Genomic DNA, 26,654 nt, shown 5'->3' on the forward strand with positions numbered 1-26,654 from the left:
TTGAACACATTAGAGGAGAGATGAATAAAATATGGAAGAAGAAAGATGGAGTTAGCACATCCAATGAAGAGATCACTTCACCTAAAAGGTCAAGTAGTCACACCTCATCCAACTAAGCAAAAGAAGGCATGTGGAACTAATATACAATTCTTTATCATACATCAGTTCCTAGACAAGAATGTACAAAAAAGAAGAGATCAACATAAATAAAGATGCTAAGTTAAAATTTCAAGTTTTCACAAGTGTTGCCAACTAAGGAAAGTTGCCTTCAGATGCCGAGTAAAATCATAGTACATGCTAAGTTGTCTACCAAAATTAGTAGAAGCCAAGTGGTTAGTTGCAACTTAGTAGTAAATGCCAAGCAAAGGGAAAGACAATGGAAGCTGAGTTAAGCAGAATTGCTTAAGAAGCTGAGTGGATAGTTGTAAATGCACTAAGCATTAAATGCTATGAAATAAGGGCATATGATCATATTTTGAATAATTTTTTCACCATCACAAGTGAAGAGAAAAATATTAGAAGAGCAAAAAATGACTTCCAAGTAGATTTTGAAGCATTTGAGCATATTTCTACATAGATTCAACATAGTTTTATCGATTTTATGGTATTTATACTAGTGTTGAGCCACATAGTTTCAAAATTTCTTCATGTTTAAACCCTAGATTTCACAAAATGACATCTAGCTCTAGAAAACCTCAGAATAAGAGTCATTTGAAGTTTAGTTAGTGTCAAATGAAGTTTAATAGCCTGATTTTTGACCTATCCTTGAAGTTTCCTATAAAAATGACCTTGCTAGAGCCCTATCTATAATTCTTCCTAAGGTTGTAATGGCTCAATATGTTAGGAGATGCTATAACTAAAAAATAGGTGCTATTGGAGACATGGAAATTAGGGACGCATATGATAGATTGTGTGAGAGTGGAGTCTTGAAGGAAGATTTCCAAATTGTTGAGAAGTAGGGCTTAACCTGTGCCCTAGAGTTCCCTACCATCTTCAAGACTGAATGGATTAGAATTGTACTCAGTAGGATTCATGATGGTAGTTTGTGGTTAGAAGATGGGCCAATTAAGATATTAAAAAGGATTATACATAGGGTAATAGGGTATCCAACCCTAGATTGGCCCAAAACCCCAAGAAGTGACTCCAAAGAAGCTACTAAGAAGAATACTAGAGCCAAGTAGAATAAGAGAGGCATGACCATAGATACCAATAAGGACCCTCTTGTTGATTTTTTTGTCAGAGTCATATGCCACAAATTCTACCAACCTACCAGACTCAACAATGTTCCATGTATTACAATGGATATTGGTTATAAACTTGTTAAAAAGGATCATACATATGATCTAGTAGAACTACAACTATAGAAAATCAATGAAAATTTGGGATCTATAAAAAGAACAAAGGGAGCCTAATACAAATTCAAAGAAATTTTGATATGTATATTCTTTAATGTACAAAATGAATTTCCTTCTTTTGGAAAGGTTAGCTAGAAGACAAATAGGTTCATAGTAGCCGAGGTGAATGAATACATTGAACAAATAGGGGAAAATTTTGAGACACTCATGACCAACTACTTTGAAAATTTCAAGAAATCTATGAAATAGAGATTGAGGATAATTGTTTCATTAGTTGAGCAGCATATAAATGATATTTGTTTTCTTGTTGATATTGACTACACTTACATTCAAGCAGCCATACCAAGGGTAAGATGACTTAGACCACTTGGGTATGAGATAAATATTGATGAAACATCTATAGCAATTACAACACTACTTGTAGAGGAGGTAGATAAGAGTGCTCCATACATTGGCACACATGATCATGTTAGGTCCAAAGTGGATATGGAACTAAAGACTACTTCTATATTGAAGAAAAAGGATAAATTAGTAAAGAAGCTCAAGGCCAAGTTTGGAGAAGTCTCAGCAAAGGTAGAAGAAGAAGATGATGATGAAGAAGAAGAAGAAGAGGAATAGGGGAAAGGATCATTGGCACTAACCCAAGGCATTGGTGAAGATGTTGAAGAATAAGAATGTGTCAAGGAAGAAGAGGAAGCACCTAAGGTAGAGCCTAAGAAGAGGAAAGAAAAAAAGTAGCCTACAACATAGCCTAAAGGAAAAAAGAAGGCTAAGCCAAGCCTAGTAAAATCTACCACAAGGGCTACAATAAAGGTGGCCAAAGAACAAGAAAAGAAGAAAGCCATAGAGAAAAAAGGACCAGTAGAGAAAAAGAGGAGAAAATATGTGGCTACTCCAAAGTCAGATGAAGAGAGGATAGAGTAAGATGACAATGAACAATTCAGAGTGGTAAGTTAGACCACAAAATTAGATTTAGAAAAATATTGTGACAATATTAGGGACAATGCAAACTTGTTAGGGCTTAAAGGTATTGATTTTAATAAGTTGACAAGAGAAGAGAAAAACATAGTGGAAGAATTGATTTACACTATGATGGCCAAGTTCAAGAATACTCCACTTGAACTGGATAATAATATGTCTAAGGAATTATATACAATTTTAGAAAATAAATGGCATTATTGCCTAAACATTGAAAAGGAAATAAGAGAGTCAAGACTGGTTCATGTGATGCTTAACCTCACAAAAGGTAAAATAAGTAAGGAAAGTAAGAAATATGGGAGCAAATTTGCACCCAAATATAAAGAATTCAATATTTTGCAAAATAAAATTGAAGATGTTGTGGAGAAGTCCATTCTCATGTGGAAATTAATTTATGGCCTCCAGATAGTTCAGGAAGGACAAGAAGATCCCTTCAAGGGAAGGAATAATGATGAGGAAGAAGAGGAAAATGAAAAGGAGAAAGAAGGAAAGAAAGAAAAGGAAGAAGTTATAGTGGAGAAGGAAACACAAAAAGGGTGATATGGAAATAGCTGAGGAGAAGCAATAGGAAAAAAGTGTGCAAGACACATAGATGCAATCACTAAGTCCTCCACATGCAACACCCACACCTACTGAGATAGTAATTGTGAAGGATGTTCTTGACACTTCTAGTCAAAAAACCAACCCATAGATTGTAGAGGATCTTAGAAAGATCCTTCACTACACCACACTACAAGCACAATTGTGTACTAATCTAGTCTTGGTGAGTGTAGAGGAGCTACTAAAGGTAGTAGCTAAAATAAAAAAGGAGTAGGTAAATCCATAAGAACCACCTTCACATACTCCAATAGCTACAAGTGGACAACCACAAGAGCAACCAACACAAGATGCATCTACTAGGGTTGATTCCATAGTCATAGTGACTTCAACTGTGGAGGAGCAAGCAAAGGAGCAAACAAGATAGAAGGATACTTATGTTCCTACAACACAAAGTCAACGTGCACCTCCTCAGATAACTATAATTGGTCAAGGAAGTATTGAAGAGGAAAAAGAAGAGGAGAAGACCCCTAAGGAAAAAGAACAAGAGGAAATACAAATATTGGTTAGTTTTCCTACAACAAGGACTCCTACAATGCCTCAGAAGTCAAGCACTGATGTAGTACCATTGCAAATATTAGCAATGGGCTTGAGCTCTACCAAGGTAGCAAGGGTACTTCACTATGGAGACCCTGCACTTGATGAAGAGATAGTCATTCCAAAATATGACTATGAAAATATGAACATAAAATATATCAATGAAGTGCAAGAGGCACTGGTGAAGAAGAAGAAGCAAGAGATACTCAAGAATGAGTATAGGCAAAGGCAAGCACTGACAAGAATAAAGGACATCTTTCTAGATTTTTTTAGCTTTCAAGTACCTCATGAGACAAAGCCCATAATGGATCAATTATCCAACATAGTGGACTAGGTATAGAATGAAGACCTAGACACCAATGCCAAATTGCTTGAATGGTCTGAAAAGAAATTCTAGATGGAGGTAAATGAGAAAATATCTGGTTAGATAGCACTTTCTCAGGTGGAGCTAGCTAAAAAGGTTGAAAAGGTTAAAATAGTACTTGAGAATGTATTCTCACTATACTCCAAATTGTGTGATTCCTGATACTTCACACAAGAAACTAGCTAGAGGATATTGAGCTTGGAAAGGAACTTTAAAGTATCTAGCATGTAGCTACCAAAGGATCCAACTCAAAGTAAGAAGCATTTTTCTACAATGCTTCACACACAAAAGGAATTAGCTATACTTATAGTAGATGAGGTAAACACGAAGGCCAAGCGAATCCAAATCTAGTCTTCCATAACCCCTCACATGGAATTTTTGCACAAAGAAATGGCCTATGTAGAGAATTTCTTGAAGCAAGATCCCAATCTTTCTACATTGGAAGGCCTAGTACACCTTCTAGCAGAGATAGCCATCCAACTTAAAGCATTGGAAATTGCATTAGACAATTGGGATGCTACTTTGGAGATCATTATGGAGGTAAGAAAATCCTTTTTGGCTAAGTATTCAATTAATTCATAAGAACCCTTTGACATAAGTATTAGAAAAGGGGAAGATAATACATTATGGAGATAAAAAAGGGAGACCCAAAAGTGGGAGATAATAAAATTTTGAGTTTTGAGGGAAAATAAGGAGATAAAGTAAAAAAGAAGACCCAAAAGGGGCAGATAATAAAATTTTGAGTTTTGAAGAGAGATAATGAGATAAAGCCAAAAGGATATAAAAACTACAAGGGAAGACATGTGAAAGGGGGAGTAAAAATAGAGCGGATAAGATAGAGCAGATAGAAATAAAGCAAAAGGAAATAGGGTAGACAAGGAAAGGAATGAAAAGGCAAAGATAAAGAGTATTAGAATAATCAGAATGAGACAAATTCAACATAAGGAGTTTTGGAGACAAAATGGCACATTAGCTCAAGGGGAGTTACAAGTTTTGAGTTAAGAGGTTTTGACACTCATGTCAAAGGGGGAGATTGTTTGTCTCGGATTAGTTTTGACAATTGAGTGTCAACACACTTAAGAAAATTTTAAGGTTGATGCCGAGTGTAATATAGATGCTCAGTTATAGTATGTTTTGAGCCAGAATTTCAACAGATGCTGAGTTACAATACATACCAAGTAGATAGATAGTGTTAAGAAAGTTTCAAGTGCCAAGTGATAATAGATACCAAGCCAGCATATGTGCCAAGTAAAGTATAAGTTCTGAGCAAGACAGAGTTACTTCAGGATCTAAGAAAAACAAAATTCCTATATGTGTCAAGCATCAACAATCAGTTAGTGTCGAGTAACAAAAAATGAGCATAAGAGTTTGTGCCTTCACAAACTAAGATGTAAACTATTTTTGAGCTAACTCAAGATGAATCTTAAAGGATATAAAAGATAAGATTGAATCTATTACATTACCTATGTAATCAGCATGCAAAGAATTAGAAAAATGGAGAGAGCATGAAACTAATCAAAAAAATTGGAAAGAATTAAGCAGAAATGATGGATGAATCTTGATGGTAGATTCATACCTAACCCTGAGTCTCGAAACCTTTAAAATGAGGTCAAAACCCCATAACTCAAGTGTGTAAGAGGTCATGTGGGAAAGCATGAGAGAATGCTAGAAAAGTTTTGAAGGAAGTAAAAGGGGTGTAAAGACTTAGAGGAAGAACAACATTGCAGAATCAAGTTGATTAGAATAGAGCATCAGCACTATGAACAAAGTTATATCAGATCAGGAAGGATTAGATCAGATTGAATAGAACAAAGATCTAGAATCAATAATTGAAGATTCTAAGTCATTAGGTCAATACATTCTATAATACTTTCTAGCCATTGTATTAGGAGAATGAAAATCCTATGATGATAGGTTGGTTTAATAGCCATATTGTAAATCCTTAACAAGGTTGTAAATCCTTTAATAGGGTGACATTCCAAGTGAATGTTTGTAAATCCTTTAGACAGGTCACTTTTAACAGGGTGTAAAGCCTTTAATAGGGTAGGCATTTCACAAGGCAAGCCTTTGATGGTGGTCAAACTTTGTAACCTTAACCAATTACATATTGTTGCAGTGATAAGTTGTGGGTTTCATCCCCACCCCAATTTTACCTTCTCATTTTGGAGGGTTTTCGAGTGATCAAATCTTGTGTTATCTATTTTCATGGATGTTTTTACTTTCATGTTAATTGGATATGTTAAATGCATGTGATTGATCTCAGTTAAAAGTTTTAGGGGTTAAAGTTAGTTACTTTTGATTCACCGCCCCCCACCCCCCCATCTCAGAAGTAAATCTTGCCACTTGTAAATTCCAACATTTAGGAAGCAAGTTTCTTTGATAATAAACTTTAAATTTATATAATAGTTTATTTTGTTTTGTTTAATTGAATTATTGAACTTTAAATCAATACATTTTTTTCAAATTAAAAAGAGTGGTTATTCATAATTTTTTCTTATCAAGGTTTACTTTATGTTAAATTCATGTATAAAACAAGGGTATATATCTTCTTAAATAATTTTATTTCTTAAAATATATTTAATCAAGGAGTCCATTCTTTTTTATTCATCAATCTTGTAATTATGTTGACTTTAATTTCTAATATTAAGTTAAATAACTCTAACTATCATGCTTGGAAAGCACATCTCTCCTTTATTTTTTGATTTAAGCATATTTTAGATGTTGCTACTAATGCATCTTCAGTTCCTGGTGCTTCAGCTATACAAGATGAAAAAGATGCATGTGATACTAAAAATGAGGAAGCCCTTGGCCTCACTAGTATCTCCCTTAACCTTGATTTATATGTTCTAATTTCTCATTGCACTACTACGCATGAAGCTTGGGATATTTTGAAGCAAACATGTGATGGACCATCAGAATCATGGAGGATTCAATTGCAAGACAATTTGTAAAGCTTAAGGTATATTGATTTCAAATCTATGGATGAATTTTTACTTAAATTTGATTATATTAAAATTCAACTAATTGGATTAGGTGTTACTCTCATTAATATTAGATTAATTACCATTATTTTAAAGAAATGTCTTCCTAGACAATTTCATAAATTATCACTAATGTTCAATCTCAACTTGCTATTCCTACTTTGTCTACTCAATTAACTTATAGTATTTTAAAAATTTGTTATCTCAAGAGGAAGCTAAGTTGTTGCAATTTGGTGCTCTTAGATCTAATCAACATGCCTTTGTGTCTAAAAGTCAAAATCCAAATTTCAAATCTTCTAATACTAATTCTCCCAATGCTCATAATAATCAAAATTTTAATAATCATAATCTCAATAATAATCACAATAATCATAATTTGAATAATAATAATAATCAAAACACAAATCACAATAATACTCATCCTACTCAATATAATAAAAATCACCATTGTACTTATTGGGGGAAAGATGGTCATGTAACTAATAATTGTTTTAAAAAACAAAACGATAAGCAACCTATCAATAACAATAATAAAAAATCTCATCCATCTCGTCATGCTTTTACTATTAGTTACAATATTTTTAAACAATTAGAATAGATCATTGATACTGGTGCATCTCAACATGTTACTTTTCATAAAGAAGTGTTTAATTCTTTAAAACTCGATCCTTCTAATATTTCAATTAAATTAGTTGATAATCATAGTTGTGAAGTTGAAGGATTCGGTAATTTTAGTATTCCAAATGGAAAATTACATGATGTCCTTTATGTTCTTGAGTTGAAATACAATGTTCTTTCTATTGTTAAACTATGTCAAGATTATAAAATTGAGTTTTGTAAGGATATGTGCTATTTTATTGATCCTAACACTAATGAAGTTGTTGCTAATGTTATGTTAGGCCATGATAACTTATTTAAATTTTCTATGCTTTCTTCTTTAAGACCTTCTTTGCATGAAAATATTGCTTTTAATATGGAGCATGAAAGCATTGCTCATTTGAATATTGATCATGTCTCATCTAATATGGTTGAAAATTTATCTCCTATTACTACATCTAAGATTTCATGTACTAGGTGCATGAGTGAAAAATAAAAAATACCAAAAGTTATCAAGCTTATAATCCTATTATTAACAAAGTGCAAATAGCATGAAATGTTTGTATTGCAGAAAATGATGTGCATGATTCTTCTAATGCTCAAAATGAAAATTTTTGTGGAAGCAAAATTGTGTTAGTACAAGACCAACCTCCTTCTCTAAACCCTACTCTCATATATCTACCTTTATTCCTCCTATTCTTTCTTATAGTGCTAAGGATAATGATGCATTTATAGATCATGGTAATAATAGTAATGAAGTTAATGTTGAAACAAATGATGCATTCATACATCATGACTCTTCTTCTAGTGATAAATTTGTTAAGAGAAAAACTAAATAGCTTCAAAAATACTTAGTAAAAGAGATCAATTTTTTAAATGGGTGGACTTCAACCTGGGAGGATTAATTACTACAAATATGGTTTGATATTTTATCTTATGAATTATAAGGATCCTCATTCATTATCTTTGGCATTTCCCTTTAGTATGTTGCCTAGAAATTATGTTCTATTAACTATTGACTTTATGAACTTAATTATATTTGCATGATCTCATAACATGGTATTTTAGGTATATTGATTTGTGAATATATATGGGGGTACAGATATATATCCTAATAAGTATACAAACTTATTGTGTCTTTGTGACATCAATTATGAGTGCATTGCTATATATTTCACATTTGTAAATTTTTTTTTTGTGCTCTTTCTTATTCCATAGGATTATGAGTTGTTATACACTATTGCCTTCATCATTTATTTTGTTCTTTTGATTGGCGCATAAGTGCAGTTTATGCATTTCTAGCATCATTCAATTGCCATATTGGCACTTTATGGTTTATACCATTTATTCTTGGAGTTTCCCTCCAATTTTAGTTAATCTGACCCATCTTTAAGGAATTTACTCTTATTTGAAGGCAATCTATTGATAATACTCATAATCCTTTCCTTTAGTATCTTTGAAATCATAATGTATAATGTTCTGCTACTTCATTGCTTAAATCAGGAGTCATGCATGTTATGGATTGATCACCCATTAATTTGTAGTGAGATGACTTAATAGTGGACTTTCTATATCCACGTGATTGATGCATTGTTGATGTTAGATTCATTAGCTAGCCTATTCTATGGTCATTTCTTGAGAGTTTTGATAACAAATTTTTTATTTTCAGAATATGATTTATCTTGATTTCTTTATGGTACTAAGTTACACTTATATTTATCACTCTATTTCAATTTACTCTATGAGGGTTTACTTATACTTAAAAAATTTCTAACTTGAATATAAGATAAAATTATCCTTGTGGATAGTTGCCTCATTTCTTGTTTATGTTTCAAGTAATCCATCAAGGCACATACAAGACATCATTATTTATTGTACAAATCCTATGCCACATGAACCACTTGAATATGTAACACACTTGAAGGACCATCCACTTTTCTTGGCTCTCCAATGATGTACCCATACTAATAAGAGACCTCTTACACAATGAAGATATTTCAAAAAATCAAGTTGTAATATTGTAAATTGGGTTTGAAACCATTTGATAAAATCTCCCCATGTAAAGATTAAAGGGGGGTGTTAGAATTAGTAATCTTTCCTTGGTTGTATTTATTTATTATATGGGATAAACCAAAGTATCCTTATATTGTTTGTCCTCTAGTCCACATGTGGAGGACATGTCATTTTCTTGTCCTATTGTCCATGTGTAAGGACAACTCATTTTTTGTAATTATTTTATTAAGGAAAATAGTTATTCCTCCTTAAGAGGATCTTGACACTTTACACACACTTATTATGAGTGGTGGCATTCATAGAAATGGGAATTACACATGCAACCACATGCAACTCCTTTCTCACCTCTATAAAAGAGATGTCTCTCTCACATTCTAATATATACTTCTTCTACACATCATCTCGATGTTATTGTAATGAGTTACTTGCTCCACCTTCTTTCTCTCTCCTTTCTTAGGGCTTTTGTCTTCCATTCATAATATTAAACAAGGGGTTTTCTTTGCTTTCCCCTTTCAAAATATTTTGTCTCCATTCTTGTTACTCCAATGGAAGCTCATTTGGTTTAGTAAAATTCTTCACATCAAGCTCTCTTGGATTATTTCATTAGTTTTCATTTTGCTCAATTTCTTACACATGAATACATATGACACCAGGATTTAACATGGAAACCCAATTTGGGAAAAACCATCAATTACAACTAGTTACTATTTCTCACTCTTCTGAAGTGAACCCTGTTAGGAGCCAACTCTATTAAAGGTTAAAAAATACACTATTAGATGTAACTCTATTAAAGGATTTAATCACCCTATTAGGAGTGTCCTTGTTATAGGTCTTTAGACAGTTCAATCTAGAAATGGCACCTTGTTAGAGGATTTGACAAGAAGTTGTTAAGCTAACTCTATTAAGAGATTTGATACACTGCTTCAATTTTTAGAGGCTAACAATGATACGACCTTATTGTTGTTGCAACTGTATTGCTGATTTCATATCTTTATTCTAGCTTGAATAATTGATCCTCCTTGATCAGATAAAAATTTGTAGCTTGGTCAACTCAGGATAGTCTACTATCCTTCCAATTCGCTTCCTTGGTTTATCTTTTCAATCCCATGCTTCTCTTTTTCAATCCCACAACTTGACCTTATATGTATATCTTTATCCTAGTCATGTTTGTCTGGATACACTTACAAATATTCAATATTGATGTAGGGGCATCCAAGGGTCAAGGTTGTTGACTCAAATGTGGGTTTTGGTTGAGATTTACTTCTGGGGGTCATAACTTTTGATTTAGATGTGGGTTATGGCTAAAATTTTACAGGTAGTTGCACTAGAAGCAGTTATTTGGATTACCAATATAGCTCAGCTTGATAGGTGACCATTTTGACATTTTTTTGGGAGCCTAAAAACTTATCTTCACCTCTGAAATTGGCTTTTAATGTTTTTTTCCAATTTTTTTTAGATTTTTGTTTTTGTAATGAATTCGAAATCATGTCTTTGATTTTTTTGATTAGTTGGAAATTCATCTTGCCTTAGTTGGGGGCTTTTTCTGTGAAAATTCAGGATTCATAGGATGAGTTTTTAAAATTACCAAAAATGGAATTTTTTGTTTTTCTTAAAAATTTGCCAAATATGGTAATTTTTGGATTTTTAATAAGTAGGTGTTTGTTTTCATTGTGAAGGCATAGTAGAGTTGCAAAATATTTAATGAAAAGCTATGGTATTCTGAAACATTTATTTTGTGTCAAATTATAAATTATTCTTTAACGACATTAGGGTTACATCATTTGGTATTAGAGCAATAAGATAGCTGGGAGAGGAAGAGGAAGAGGAAGAGGAAGAGGAGGCATCACATTGATGCAAATATTGGTACTAGATATGTAATGGGAGATTGAATGACTCAATGAGTGGCTAGATAATCAAGAAATACAAAGAGCAAATGAATCTGCTGAAGAGGGAGAAAATGAAGATGAGAGACTATGGAAAATGAACTATGAAGATAGAGTTCTTAGGGATTTAGAAGGAAGGAGTGAAGCAATAAAAATTGATGTTTCAGACTATACTAGTAGTCTTAAGCTACAAGAACTAATAGACTAGTTGAATGAGATGGGAAATTTTTTCGAATGGAACCTGATGATAGAAGAAAAGAAGATGAGGTTTGCATGTACAAGGCTAAAAGGACATGCAATGATATGGTGGGATTTCCTCCAAAAGGAATGATTCAAAAATGGCAAGAAGAAGATCAAGACATGGATCAAGATGAAGAAAAAGCTGAGACAAAAATTCTTACCCATGGATTATTCACAAACCCTCTTTCATAGATTCCAAAATTTGAGGAAAAAATTGTCTTCAGTGGAAGACTATACAAATGAGTTCTACAAGCTATCCATGCACATAGAGCATCAAGAAAATAACAAGTAGATAGCTGCTAGATATTTCAATGGCTTTAAATTCTCTATTCAAGATGAACTAAGCATGCATCATGTTAACAATATGGAGGAAGCCTACCAATTAGCTCTGAAGGCTAAAGAAAAGCAGAATAAGCAATATAACCAGAGGAATAGAGGTGGTCGAAGGGGTACATCAACTCCATTTTAGGGAGGTTCTAATAATGGTTGGGGAGAGAGTTTTAAAGCCTCTAAATTTTTTATAGATGCTAGGTAGGATCCTCTGAATCAAGAAAGAGGAAGGGTGCTTCAACGAGGTTGAGGGTATGAAAGTGGAAGAGGCTGGGAAAACTCGAGAAGGTCTTTTACTTTTTTTAGGTGTAGAGAAGAAGGCCATAGGGCTTTTGAGTGTTCCAATTTCACCATGCAAGATAGAAATCAAGGAGGTCCATCCAAGGTGAACCTAGCTTAGGCTGACAATGAATCTGAATAAGAAGTACCTCCAGATATGGGAGAAAGTCCCATGATGAGAAGGATAATGATTATTCCAGCCAAGGAGGATGTAGAGGAGAAGGGCATTGATGATTCATGGCTTAGGAACAACATATTTCAGACAAGGTGTACCTTAGGGGAAAAGTTATGTCAAGTAATTGTTGATGGAGGCAGTTGTAAGAATATGGTTTCTAAAGAAATGGTAGATAAACTAAATCTCTAGTGTGAAAAGCACCCTTTCTTATCAGATTGCATGGTTTAAAAAGGGAAGTGAAGTCATGGTAGATAAGAGATGACTTATTAAATTTTTGATAGGGAAGGTCTACAAGGATGAGCTATGGTGTGATGTGATTTTGATGGATGCATGCCATGTCCTCTTGGGTTGTCCTTGGCAATATGACCAAAAGGTTGTTCATAATGGGGAAAAGAATACTTACACCTTCTAGAAGGATGGATCTAAGGTAGTCTTATTACCTCTAAAGGGTGATGGAAAAACTAAAATTATGCTATCTGAAAAGGAACTTTTCAAGGAGTTGAAAGTGATAGGGTGTTGTTATGTATTGGTAGTACAAAGGAGGAAAGATGAAGACTTGACTATACCACCAGAAGTAGCTGTAGTGTTGGAAGAATATTCAGATGTCATTCTAGAGGACCTACCTAATGGACTTCCCCAAAAATGAGATATCCAACATCATATTGATCTTATTCTAGGAGCAAGTCTCCCCAATGAAGCGACATATAGAATGAGTCCCACCTAGAATGTAGAACTAGACAAACAAGTAATTGAGCTCATAGAAAAGGGCTTAGTCCAAGAAAGCATGAACCCCTATGCTATCCCAACATTATTAACTCTAAAGAAAGATGGAATGTGGAGGATGTGCATAGAAAGTCAAGCCATCAATAGAATAACCATTAGGTATCATATTCCTATCCCACATTTGGATGACATGTTGGATGTTCTTGCTAGAGCGAAGTATTTCTCTAAGATTAATCTACGAAGTGGGTACCATTAGATTTGAATCTGAGAGGGGGATGAGTGGAAAAAATATTTCAAAATTAGGGATGGTTTGTATGAATAGAAGGTTATGTCTTTTGGTTTATCCAATGCACCTTGTACTTTTATGAGACTCATGAGCACTATGTTGTGTCCCTACATTGGTAAATTTATAGTAGTTTATTTTGATGATATACTAATTTTTAGTAAGGGAAGGGAAGAACATTTGCAACACTTGAGGATAATATTGGGGGTATTGAGGAGAGAAAAGATCTATGCTAATTTAAAGTAGTGTAGGTTCATGCAAGAAAGCTTGGTTTTTCTAGGATTTAAGACAATAGAGGCAAAGACAGTTTACCTACAGATGGTGTCAAGATAGATCCAAAGAATGTTTGAGCCATTCTTGAATGGTCTAGTCCATGTAGTATCATTGAGGTGAGAAGTTTCCATGGCTTGGCTACTTTCTATAGAAAGTTCATTTGTAATTTATGTAGCATTGTATCACCTGTGATAGATTGCACTAAGGGTTGAGAGTTCTCATGGGCCAAAGAGGCTGAAGAGAGTTTCTAATACCTAAAGAAGATGGTCACTAAAGCTCTAGTACTAGCACTCCCAAATTTTGACAAAGTGTTTGAAGTGGACTGTGATGCCTCACATGTGGGCATTGGTGCTATATGTAGCCAAGAAGGTAAACCCATTACCTTTTTTAGTAAAAATTTGAATGATGTATGAAATAAATATTCTACATATGATATAGAATTATATGCAATTGTGCAAGCTTTAGGCACTGGAAGCATTATCTAGTACCCAAAGAATTTGTGTTGCTCATAGACCATATTTCTCTTAAATACTTGAACACATAAAATAAATTGAATACTAGACATGTATAGTGGGTCTCTTTCCTACAAATGTATACCTTTGTTCTAAAGCATAAATCAGGGAAACAAAATCAAGTTGTTGATGCCTTAAGTAGGTGAGTTGTTCTTCTAAATATCATGGAAATAGGAGGTGGTTGGCTTTGATGCAATCAAAGACTTGTATGAATCTGATAATGACTTTTGGGAAGTTGTTGATCAATTGAAGAATCTAGTACTTGGACATGCAGACACTATTCAAGGTGAACATCTAATGCAAGATGGTCACTTATTCAAGGGAAAGTAGCTGTGTGTTCCTATAGGTTTAATGCAAGAAAATGTTATTTAGGAATTTCATAGTAGTGGTATGGCTAGGCATTTTAGGAAGCATAAAATAATAGCTTTGGTGGCAGATAAGTACTATTGGCCAAAGATGAAGTGAGATATCATCAAGTTTGTGGAGAGGTGTCAAGTTTGTCAAGTAACCAAAGGGTACTCCCAAAACACTAGATTATACATGCCATTACTAGTACCAATTAGACCATGGACAGGCCTAAGTATAGATTGTGTATTTGGATTACCACATACACAGCGAGGCAATGACTCTATTTTTTTAGTTGTGGATAGATTCTTTAAAATGGTTCATTTCATTTCTTGTAAGAAAACTAGTGATGCTACTAGGGTGGTTGAGTTATTCTTTTTTAAGATAGTCAGATTGCATGGGGTTCTAAAAAAAATCACCTCTGACTAAGATACCAAGTTCTTGAGTCATTTTGGGCAGACATTATGGAAGAAAATGGGAACAAAACTACAGTATAGTAGTGCTTACCATCCACAAAAAAATGGACAAACAGAAGTTGTCAATCATAGTTTGGGTAATCTATTGCAATGTATTGTTGGAGAGAAGCCCAAACAATGGGATTTGACATTGTCTCAAGCAAAATTTTCTTATAACATCTTAGTGAATAGGTCAACTAGAAATCACCATTTCAAGTTTTTTAGGGACATAACCATCAAGGTGTTCTTGATTTCGTGTAGCTTCCTTTGGGTGATAGAGTCAGTGATGATGGAGAAGCCTTTGTGGAGTAGCTCCACTTGTTATAATAAAATGTAAGACAAAAGTTGTAGGACAACAATGAGCACTACAAAGCTTCTATAGATATTACTCAAAGGTATCAAGTTTTTAATGCAGGGGATCTAGTGATGGTTTACCTCAAAAAGGAGAGATTTCCTACTGGGACTTATCATAAATTGAAATATAAGAAAATTGGCCCCTATAAGATTTTGAAGAAGATTAATGATAATGCATATGAGGTAGAGCTCCCAAGTGGTCTCGATATATCTCCTATGTTTAATATTTCTAATTTGTATACATTCCATGGTGATGATAGCTCTATTGAAAAAGAGGATGAGGTAGACTGGACCCACACCATATCCATCAAAAAGAGAGAAAAGGTTTCACAAATTCTAGAAAAGAAGACTGTTCAAACTCGTCAAGGTGACTACAATAGATATCTTGTGTAGTGGGAAGGTTTGGCACTGACGATTAGCACTTGGATTATAGAATGGGAGTTGGAGAAGCTAGATGAGCCTAAAAGGAAGTAGTTTGAGGACCAAAACTCGTAAGAGCTTCATTCTTTTCAAGCATGGGAGAATGATGTAGGAGCATCTAAGGGTCAAGGCTATTGACTCAAATGTGGGTTTTGGTCGAGATTTAATTCTAGGGGTCATAACTTTTGACTTGGATGTGGGTTTTGGCTAAAATTTTATAGGTAGTTGTACTAGAAGGATTTATTTGGATTGTTGATGAGCTCAACTTGATAGGTGGCCATTTCAACATTTTCCAAGAGCCTAAAAACTCATCTTGAGCTCTGAAATTGGCTTTTAGTGTTTTTTCCAATTTTTTTAGAATTTTGTTTTTGTAATAAATCTGAAATTGTATCTTTGATTTAATTGATTAGTTGGAAATTCATCTTGCCTTAGTTGGGGGCTTTTTTTGGGAAAAATTGGGATTCTTAGGATGAGTTTTAAAAATTGTCAAAAATGATAAAAAAAAAAAATCTTGAAAATCTACCAAATCTAGTCATTTTCAGATTTGTAATAAGTAGGTGTTTATTTTCATTATGAAGGCACAATAGAGTTGCATAATTTTTAATGAAAAGTTATGGTATTGTGAAAAATTTGTTTTGTGTCAAATTCTAATTTATTCTTTAATGACATTGGGGTTGCATCAAATATTCATCCCTTAAGTTGGCTATACTTAGCAAATAAATTCATCAAAAAAATATGTTGGTACAAGAAAATCCTTCATTAGCCAACCTAGCTTGGTCAACACTAACTCAGAAAAGATTTTCTTCAAACTTCCTTTGTTAACCATGTGAACTCAGTTAACATTGCATCCTGAACTAAATTCCTTCAGTAACTTAGTGAGCTTGGTTAACACTAGTTCCATGCCAACTTCTCTTTGGTGCTCAAGTGAATTCGGTAGACACTACCTTCCTATAAAATTTCTTTGGTGCTTGAGTGAAGCTCAACACATACTTTCTTCAAACATGATTATCTCTGTAATGCTCGGTAGATACTAGAAACTATATTCATCACCCGAATGAGCTAAATAGACACTAACTAGTAAAGACTCGACATTTTGTGTAACATCAAAGACAATATACAATTGAACAATTATTTTCAACAAACTGATGGGTACACATGGAGAAGGTTGAGATTATAATTTTAAAACACCCCACATCTCTAGTTTCTTGTCAGAGATGTCTCTTCTTCTTACCTACTTCTTATATTTCAATTTTTAGTTATTGAAAGGTCCATGCACCATAAAATAATGTAAATTAAAAGTGTGGGCCTATTTAGCACCATGTTAATGGTCAACTTGTATATTTAGCATAAATTTTGCATGGAAAAAACCCTAGCTCCAAAAATCACATGATGGAGAGGGTTCCCTATAAATACAATGATGTAACATGTATTCAAGGTCAAAATTTTACACAATAAAGTATACAATTGGTACTCTCATTCTATGTGTAGTTTTTCTTATTGGAATGTGTGTTCCCTTTGTAAATTTGTGATTCATGAATAATGAAGGAGCTAATAGTCTTTTTTTTTGAATGCTTAATGTATGATCTTAGTTTTTGGATTTGGCCATGATTAGCTACATAATACCTCTATAGTGACAAATTGGACAAGGGTAATTCTATATGTACATTCATATAAATTTGTCTTTTGTGTGCACACTTTTATGGCTGTACATTTTGATGAGTTGTGAAAAATCAAACAACCTTATAAAATTCCATTCACAATTGCATCAGTGAGATCATGGTTACATGGCTTCAAATTTTGTTGGTTTTCTACCATCCCTTTTGGAGATTTAAATCGTAGACATGTTTCCATTATGGCTTGTGTCTATTAATATTTCATCTTTAGCAATTTACTTCATTCTCTTTTTACCAATCTTTATGATTTGTTTTCCACAAAAATCTTGTTAATTATAAATTCATATTAGTTACAAATTTAAATTGCATGTATCTAAAAAATTAGAAAATACAAAAATTACAGTTTTCTACTCACTATTTTCCAAGTTTCTTATAATTTTATATTGGACTTCTTAGAACTAGCAAAGGCCTCTTCATTAAACAAAAATATTTATCTTTAATTGAGCTACCCAATTAGTTGAAAAATAGCCTCCTAGAACCCTGGATTTGGTATTTTATTGACTTTTCAAGAGAGAGATTCTTGTGAATTTCTAGTTTTATCATTGGGAAATATGATTCTCAACAAAAGTAGCTAGTTGAAGGGCTTGAACCTTTGACCTTATGGTGGATAGTGTGTTGAATCTATACACACAATGCAAGCATTTGTAGTATTTTATTAAAAACAAAAAATTAATCAAATCAAATTAACCTAGTAGTTGATGGTCTAAATTATGAATCTACATTAAGTCTAATGGATACCAAGGGTCACCATAATTCTCTAGCAATGAAAAAAATGAAAGATGCAAACAACACTTAATGTAAAATAAGTTAGAAAAACTATGAAAATTATTTAAAATTTACATGAAATTTAGGTTTACTTGGAGAAAGTGTAACTTATAGCCCCAACTTGGAATTACAAACCATTTACTTTTTAAAAATATATCCCAATTTTTAAGGCAAAATATGGAAGGAAAAAGCAAGGAAATTCCTTTACAGATGAATATTTTCCACAAAATTCTCTAGCAACCTCTAAAAATGCAAATTATTAAAACAAATAAAAAATTTAAAATTTGATAAAAGTTGTATCAAAAAGCCTAAAAAACACTTAGACACAATGAACAATATTGACTCTAAAATTGATGAAAATAGTACATCTCAGACTTGTGTACCTTGTACAAGGGTGGACCTATGGACATGTGCAACTATGTAAGAAAATAGTTGAAAACTTTGTTAACACCCCAATGCATATGCAGACTTTTGCACCTTATAGAAGTGTAGACTTGAATAGTTTTACAAGTTCATAAAGGGCCTAACTAAAATGAAAGAACACAAGGGGGGTGTGAACTTGTAGAGGTGTGAAAGTGCAAAAGTCTATAAGTGTGCAACTTTGTAAGTGCAAAAAATACTTAAACAAAAATTTAAAAATCAATCCAAAACAAAACCAATGAGACATACCTAAAAACCTACTCGATGTGATCCAAAACTTCTCAATTGTCAAGGTCTATCAAAAGTAAGTGTAATTTGACATATCAAGGAGATAGAAGATGCAAGGAAAAAATTAAAGAAGAGGTTCCCCATTCTTAAGGCCAAAAATGGGATTTAATTAAGCATAATTTCACATTAAACCTAACAAATAGTACATTTAACCATCAAAGAACATCTAAACACCAAAATAATCTTTAGAATGTTTTGAGTTATTCTCACTAAAATGTACAATGAAGGTTAACCTAATACATAGAATGTAAAAAATAAGGTAGAAAAAGGAAATATAAACACCAAATTAGAATGGAATTATAATGAAAATGATATAATTTGGGTTCACCAAAATGTAAAATCAAGGTGAGCCTAGATATATAGAATGTAGAAAAGATGTGATAGAAAAAAAGAATACAGAGGAATCAAAATGGAAGTCTTAAAATTTAGGTTCACCAAAACGTATATGAAGGTGGACCTAGATACATCAAATGTAGAAAAAATATATAGAAATGCATACAAAAAAAACACAACAAATTAAAAGAAAAGTAGGAGTGAAGGGTGTGGATTTCAGACTAGTCTAGGCTATTGGACCAAATATTGCTAGCTAGGATGCTCAAGCTCATGGATTATCTTTGGGCAAAGAATGTAGGAATATAATGGGTGTAGAAGGGTGAAAGGAACTAGATCTTACTTCCTATTATTCTTATCTATCTGGTAACATCATTAGGTCACTTATCCCTAAGTTAGTGGGCCAAAGTACCAAGAATAATAGAGGCATTACCATAAAAAATGGAGCTTGGTCTAAAATGTTGGCATTATGATACATTTTTGTCATTAGTTACAACACTTATTGGATTCTGAATGCTTACCGAGCTCTCACCGAAAGCCAAGCTTTACCTAGTTATCAGTGTTTATCGAGTGATCAAGGTGAACAAAGCAGCTAGTGTTTACCGAGTGTTCGAGGTAAAGAAAGGAATCAATTTTATCGAGTGAAGATGTACTTAGTATTGACCAAGAACTTCATGATAACCGAGCTCTTGAGGTTATCAAGGAAATTAATTTTACTGAGCTCAGACGGTTATCAAGGAAATTAATTTTACCGAGCTCAGACGGTTATCAAGGAAATTAATTTTACCAAGCTCAGACGGTTATCAAGGAAACCAACTATCACCGAGTGACAAGGTTCCATCGAGTGTTTCCTTTGATCACCGAGCCACAGTTCAGATAGAAGTATTCACCGAGTGACATCTCTTCTACCGAGTCTCCAGTGGTTACCGAGTTCAGAACTACTCGAAGTGTTTAGTATGGACCGTGCCTTCAATTCTACCAAGTGCATGACGATGCCAAGTAACGCAGTGGACGTCGAGTATCAGAAGGACACCGAGTCAGTTCAGTGAACCCGAGTTTTTTTTTTTTTTTACCTTGGGCTGACTTTGTATAGAGATTTGCACTTGTTGTTTTGGGCGACCTTGCATGTATTGTTTATTTGGATGGTATATATATGTAATGTATTGTATCATTCAGATGTAAGGAAGTAAGTAAAAAAGGGGAGAAAGCAAGTAAGAAGAAAAGTGGAGTAATGAAAATGCGAAAGTGTGAAAGAAATACATGCGTGCGAAAGTATGTGTGCTGAGTTGTGAAGGTATTCAGCAAGGTCAATTTTTGGAGCAGAAAAGTTTTATCTATCACATCAAGGTGAATTAGAGCATAGCAGATCTTATTACCAATCAGTTGCAATCAGATCCACTGTTTCATTCTAACAGGTGAATCAGTTTTTGTAAATCCTTTAACAAGGTAGACTTAACAGTCTTTTGTAAATCTCCTAACAGAGTGCATACTTTATTGTATGTTTGTAAATCCTTTAACAAGGTGGATCTAGCAATCCTTTGTGCTCCTAATAGGGCAGATCACCAGAAGTGGTCATTGTAAGCCTTAACCGGCTAACTTCATACTGCAGTAACGAAGCTTTGTGGGTTTCATCCCCACCCCAATTTTACTTTCTATTTGGAAGGTTTCTGGGTCACCAAATCTGTGTGTTCAAGTTTTGCAAATGATTTTGTTTCATGCTTACAGTAGGTTACTTGGATGAATGGTGAATATATCAGTATGCAGTTTTATTGTTTGAAATTTTAAGAGTTACTGATTCACCCCTCCCCTCTCAGTAACTTGTCACATCTTGAATATTTCCAACAATTGGTATCAGAGCTATAAGGTTCTCAAGATAAAAGTTTCACAGCTTGAGCAAAGATCAAGGACAATGGAGATATTCAGACTTGACAAAACTATTGAGAATGAAAAGCTAGATCTGAAAATGGCCATGGCTCAACTCAATGAAGCAAAAAAGCATCTTTCACAATCCTTGAAAAGAAGAAAAGAACTTGCAAAGCAAATGAATGACCATCAGTATGTTGAAGAAAAGATTGAAGATCTCTCACCATCAAGTAGTTCAAATGAAGCTGACAAAGCAATCAAAGAACTTTTAGAAAAGAATGGATCTCTGCAGGAAGAAGTAAGAAAGCTCAAAAGGGAACAAGGAATCCAGTCCATCAGGCTATGCGAAATCTTGGAGCAAAGGAACAAGGCAGATGAAGACTTAGAGGTAAGGAATAATCAATCCTCTCAGCTTGAAAATCTTGTAACTCAATTATCTAATGCAAATGAAGAAATTATGAATCTGAGATCTGAGAATGAGAATTTGAGAAATGACTTAATTACTGAAAGGCAAATCAATGCAAGCTTACAAAGTGATCTAATCTCTGAAAAACAAGTCAATGAGAGAATGGTAAAATCTCAAAAGGACATGGATCAATTGAATCTGCAAAATGAAGAAAACTTTCATAAACAAAATGGTAAAGCAGGCCTTGGATACAAGGAAGAAGGTGAATCCTCCAAATAGGGTACTCAAAAGAATCAAAAACCTACTTGCAGCCACTGTGGTAAGTTAGGTCATACATCTAACAGATGTTGGAGCAATGGAAAAGGAAAATTTAATAGAAAGTGCTACAATTGCAATTAGCATGGACACAAAGCCAATGAATGCAAAAAGAAACTGAAATTTGAAGGTGAATGTCACAAATGCCAAAAGCAAGGTCATAAGGCATCACAATGCAAATCCAAATCATTTAATCCAGCTGAACAACTTGTCAAAGCAATATTTGGTTGGGACTACAACATTTGGTGCAGATGTCATTATTGTGGAGAATATGGTCATACTGGCATAAATTGTGCAAGGCAACACCTAAGAAAAAGGGATACCACCGTAAGATGTTATACATGTATAGAACTTGGTCATATATCTAAAAATTGCATGAACATAAAGAAAGTCGAGGATGAGAAGAAAATCAAAGTAGACAATATTCGGAAGCAAATGAAGTAGTAATGGATTCCAAAGTCTACCGAGCCAGATAATTCAAGTAATGGAATGATAACTCAAGAAGTGAGTGACTCCACCATTTCCAATTAAGACTCATCAGGATAAGACCAGGACTATATCTACAAAGCAATATCCTAAGCAGTCCTAGAATGAAAATATGATCAAATCAGTATTTCAGATACATCAGGATCATGGTCGGTACATGACCTTACCGAGCTCAGTCGGGTGCAATAAGGCTTCTTTCACCAAGTTGCACTTACCGAGCATGGTTGGTTCTTCTCTTACCAAGTTAAGGGCGGTTTAACCTATTTTCTTTTGGTCACCAAGTTGCGAAGTTTAAGCCTAACTAGTGGATGACAGTCTGTCAATCGTAGCTACCTCCGTACTGAACATTAATGGCAAAATTTTCATCAAAAGGGCAGATTTTGACCTCATTTTTCACCACGAATTCGAGATTTACACAAAAAAAAGGGGCTTTCAAGCGAGTTCAAGCGATTTGAAAAGATTTTCCAGCAAAGTATTCTTATGAAACCTTTTCACTCACCGAGCAGCAATGGCATCCGCAAGCACCAGCAGCAGCAAGGCAAAGAGAGGTTATGAAATGCTTGTAAAGGGAGTCGAATGGAAGGCGCCCAATTTCAAAATTGTTCCTTCCATTGCTGAATCACTCGACCCGCATGGAGCTCAATCGCAGATCCCTCCAAAGGTACTTCTAATCAATGATATTCATACTCATTTCAAGTGTACTGTGCAAGAAATAGGGACACTAGATATGGATAGTACCCTAGCCGAGTTATGCGTGGATGGAACCCTAAAACCTAAGTTCAAACATTTTGAAACCAAAGGCTTAACCCATATCCCGCATCTGCCAAGGAGTTTCCAAGTGAAATGGGTGAGGTATATCTTAAGCCGTGTGCATAATGGTCAGTTGTGGTTGGAACAACCCGTTTTGATAACCAAAAAGATGATTCACAAAATCACGGGTCTCTCGATGCTCAACAAAGACAAAACCACCAAAACCCTAGGACGGGATGAGTTACAGAAGAAAACCCAAGCTGAATGGGATGGCAGAGGTTTAAAGCTCAACAATGTTTCAGATATAGAACTGAAATTTGGTATTTGTGTTATTGCATACAGACTGTATAGTTCTAGCAGGCTGAATAGTGTACCCTGCGAGGCTGTAGATTTGGCATATAAAATTGTAAAGAAAAATATGGAGTTTGACCTAGCTGATGTGCTATTAAAATAATTCAATAAAAACATGGAAAGCATAAGGACTGCAAAGACAAACCCTTGTAAATTTGGTTCTTTGCTAGTTTGTTTATTTTTCTATGTACAGAAATTCTTTCCATCTAAGGGTGCAGTTGTATGGAGGAAAGATACTCCAATTTTGTATCAAATAAATGAATTCATAGTAGAAATGGGTATGAATTTTGACAAAGTAATGGATAATTATTTTGAAGATTTCAAGGAAAGGATGAACAACAGATTCAGAATACCTCCAAAACTTGTTGAAGAGTATAAGGATGATGTTTGTTTCATGGTTGACTGTGACAAGGTGTACATACAGGCAGTTAGACCCCGAGTTGCATGGGTGAAACCTCTTCCATATGAGGTAAATATTGATGAAACAAGGGATATCATTGAAGCACTGGTAAATGAGCCAATAGACCCAAGGCAACGGATTTTTGGTACTTATGATGAAGCAAAGGCCAGAATTGAACTGGAAATCAAAATTCCACAGGCCATCAGCAAAGGTAAGAGGAAAGTGGACAAATTGAAAACTGCAATAGGTACTCTTATGCTCACCGAGGGACAAGGTGAAGGTAAAGAAAGTGAAGGAGAAGAAGAAGGAGAAAAAGAATTAGAAGAAGAGCAACCGGCAAAGAAGAAAGGCAAGGTAATCATTACCAAGCCCAAGAAGTAGCCTACTGCAGTATTTACTCAGAGGACAAGAAAAGGTATTCAGGAACCTGTATTGGTCAAGCTTGCACCTACATTCGAGCAAAGGCTCAAATCATTGGAAGAAGGAACTGGCATCGCAAATTTCAAGGCATTGAAATTTGAGACAAGGATTGATGCAGAGAAAATGCAGATTGAGGAACTGGTACTTAACAAAATGGGAAAATGGAAATACTCCCCAGATCAGATTGCTCCTCATATCTCTAAAGAATTACTGGAGAGAGTACAGTCAAGATGGGAGTTAGCCACCAAGACGATAAAAGATATATATGAGAAATCCCTGAAGAATCTTCGGCTTAGTCTCACTGGAGCAGAGGTAAAATCTGAATTGAAAACCGATGAAGGTAAAATGATGATCAGATTTCACACTTGTTTGATTTTGATCAAAGATATAGAGCATGTTGTAAATGATGCTACAAACATGTGGAAAAACATCTATCATCTACATAAGCCCAGTGTAGACCCAGTAGAAATAAAGGATGATGAGAGCAGCAGCAGTAGTGATGAATTAGATAGCGCTCCATCCATCATAGTTACACCAGGAGAGTTGCATGCAATGATGGAAGAGAAAGAGGAAGAAGACAAAGAGGAAGAAGCTGAAGAGGAAGATAAGGAAGATGATACGGTAAAAATTGCAGCAGCAGTTATTGCATCCCTTCCTCACTCCCCAGCTAAACCTGTGACATCATCAAGGTTGGAATCAGCTTCAGCAGGTTCATCTACACAAGATTTACCATCTACACCTGCCATATCTCAGCTCCAGGTATCATCAGTGGAAGTGACTACCACTTCATCTACCGAGCTGCATCCCTCTTCGTCTACCGAGCTGCACCCCTCTTCATATACCGAGTTGGCCTCCTCGACTCCATCATCATCAGTTGGTATTGCTGTGAGTTCTCCAATTTTGACTACTCCAATTTGTTCTACAATTTTGTTGCCATCTACTTCAGGCACAGTGAGCTTAGATACTATATTACCGAGTGTATCACCATTTTTGTCCAGTACTCAAATTTTTGACCCTGCACATACTTCTATTGGCACTCAACCCTCAAGCATCCTAGTTTTTACTGCTAGTCCTTCTATCTCTACTGTTGTGTCTATTCCAAAGGTCAAACCAGTCATCTCAAAAGTCAAACAAAAGCAACCATTAAGACTTATGATCACTGGAAAGGAAATTCATAAAGACATTGACTTGGACACAAAGATAGTAATTCCAAAGATTGACTTTGATAATGCTACCATTGAAGAAATGAGGTATGCTAGTCAACTTATTGAGAAAAAGGCTACTCAGATGCAGTTAAGATCAGAAAGGGATAAGGAATACAGGATAATTGAGGATGGTCGAAACATAATTACTGAGGCTATAGGTGTTGATGTTAATACTTCTCAACACATTTTGATTCAATTGGAAGAGGCAGTTAATAAATTCAATGAAGATGCCTCCGGACAAGAAAAACTGATTAAGCGTGCAACAAAGAAATTTGATAATAAGGTGTTGGGACACATTGCCTAGAACATTGCAATAAATCAAGTTGCATTAACCTTAGTTTTGGCAGATATGGAAATTTTTTTTAATAATGTAACATCTCTTTTTGCTAAGCTTTGTGATGTTACCGAGTACACTAAGGGAATAAGAGAGAAACTAAATAAAATTGATGAAGATCTGAAGGTGAGCGCACAGAACTTGAAACTTGACCCCAGTTCAAGCTCATCTCATCACCTCAGGATCAAATTTTTGTCAGAGAAGCAGGCAGAGCTATTGAGAGAAGAGGCAAGGATCCGATCTACATTGATAGATATCCAAAACATGATCCTTCCCATCATGGATTCAATGCAGAAGCACATTGCACATTCAAAGACATTAATCCATGATAATAACTTCTCCATTGCAGACCATGTGATTGAACTTTCGGCTGAAGTTCAAGTAGCTCTTTCCACCTGCAAAATTTTGCAAGAGAATTGGGATAAGACTCTCCAGCTTATTCTCCAGGTACATTCAGAGTTCATCTCTCATTTTGGTGTTTCTATATAAGTATATATATTCTTTTATTCTTTGGCATTATTGTCAAAAAGGGGGAGATTATTGTTGGATATGTATACTATGGGTGAATAAGTGTTTTCAGAGAAATTGTACAAAGGAAGAGATATATAGCTCATGCAAACACTGTATGTACATTCTATGGGGGAGTTGTATATAACGAAGCTATGTATATTCAGAATCAGTCATCAGCATGTCAGATAAATTTTGTCTCATAAGTGTTTTTGTCACTAATGCCAAAGGGGGAGATTGTTGGCATTATGATACATTTTTGTCATTAGTTACAACACTTATTGGATTCTGAATGCTTACCGAGCTCTCACCGGAAGCCAAGCTTTACCTAGTTATCAGTGTTTACCAAGTGATCAAGGTGAACAAAGCAGCCAGTGTTTACCGAGTGTTCGAGGTAAAGAAAGGAATCAATTTTACCGAGTGAAGATGTACTTAGTATTGACCGAG

The sequence above is a fragment of the Cupressus sempervirens genome, chromosome 8 (genome assembly GCF_028749045.1).
Source record: "Cupressus sempervirens isolate cs-2001-9-10 chromosome 8, ASM2874904v1, whole genome shotgun sequence".
NCBI classification, from domain to species: domain Eukaryota; kingdom Viridiplantae; phylum Streptophyta; class Pinopsida; order Cupressales; family Cupressaceae; genus Cupressus; species Cupressus sempervirens.